This window comes from Pararge aegeria, chromosome 27 (assembly GCF_905163445.1).
Source record: "Pararge aegeria chromosome 27, ilParAegt1.1, whole genome shotgun sequence".
NCBI lineage: Eukaryota > Metazoa > Arthropoda > Insecta > Lepidoptera > Nymphalidae > Pararge > Pararge aegeria.
Window position 1 is genome coordinate 6,666,144 of NC_053206.1, and position 1,661 is coordinate 6,667,804.

Consider the following 1,661-nt stretch of genomic DNA (forward strand, 5'->3'; position numbering starts at 1 on the left):
AGTAAAACTCCTTAAAAAAGTTACCGGGCCGAAATACCTCGACGTTGAATTTTATATTGCACTAGCTGTTGCCCGCGGCTTCGTCTGCGTTTGATATTGTATTTAAAATATTCAGTATCGCTAAGCCTTAAATGAGTATAGTAGTATGTATATAACATGTGACTGTCAATTAATTATAGACAAATAATTTGCAATAAAATAAAATTGCGACTATAATTAAAGATCTAAGCTATCCTATCTCTTCAGTCATTTATTTATGTACAACTAAACGTGTAAATGAAAACCGAAATATTACTTCAAAGGTACATTTTTTAATGTCTCTGAGACTTATCTGTGAAACCAAAACGCTAATAGTTTTTGAGTAAACAACTGCAAAAGTTTTTACTGAAAGAAATCAGATACAGCCCAAAAACCACATGCAAAATTAACCGACGCGTACCTAATACTATGCGCGTGTCGGTCTTTTATCTTCAATAGGTTTGTAATAAGTAAACACTGAGAATGTTTTGAATTAGTTTGTATGGAAAAATAAATACATATGCTTCTTTTGATTTAATGAAATATACTTATGTAGATACCCTTCAATAACCCGAAGCGGATCTTTTTAAATGACTATTTCTGATTCCAGCAATGCTTCGACCGTTTAAGTTAGAAGCGACGCTGTTCGAGTTACTAATTACTATTGCTGTGGCTTTGGACGTCGGAAACGAAGTTGATTGCGTTGCTATTTCTGTTGATTCCGGTAGGAATGCCTGAAGCGGATCTGCTTAGATTATTATATCTGTAGATTCCAGCAACGCTTCGACCATTTAAGTTAGAAGCGCAGCTGTTCGAGTTACTAATTACTATTGCTGTGGCTTTGGACGTCGGAAACGAAGTTGATTGCGTTACTATTTCTGTTGATTCCAGTAAAAATGCTTGAAGCGGGTCTGCTTAAATGACTATTTCTTTTGATTCCAGCAATGCTTCGACCGTTTAAATTAGAAGCGAAGCTGTTCGAGTTACTATTGCTGTGGCTTTGGACGTCGAAAACGAAGTTGATTGCGTTGCTATTTCTGTTGATTCCGGTAGGAATGCCTGAAGCGGATCTGCTTAGATTATTATATTTGTGGATTCCAGCAACGCTTCGACCATTTAAGTTAGAAGCGCAGCTGTTTGAGTTACTATTGCTTTGGACGTCAAAAACGAAGTTGCTTGGGTTGCTATTTCTGTTGATTCCGGCAGGAATGCCTGAAGCGGATCTGCTTAAATTATTATATCTGTTGATTCCAGCAAAGCTTCGACCATTTAAGTTAGAAGCGCAGCTGTTCGACTTACTATTGCTTTGGACGTCAAAAACGAAGTTGCTTGGGTTGCTATTTCTGTTGATTCCGGTAGGAATGCCTGAAGCGGATCTGCTTAAATTATTATATCTGTTGATTCCAGCAACGCTTCGACCATTTAAGTTAGAAGCGCAGCTGTTCGAGTTACTATTGCTTTTGACGTCAAAAACTGAGTTGCTTGGGTTGCTATTTCTGTTGATTCCATTAAGAATGTCGGAAGCGGATCTGTTTAAATTACCATTTCTATTGATTCCAGCCACGCTTTAATTGATAAATTAGAAGCTGAGCTGTTTGAGTACTATTGCTGTGGCTTTAGACGTCAGAAGAGTAGTTTTTTGG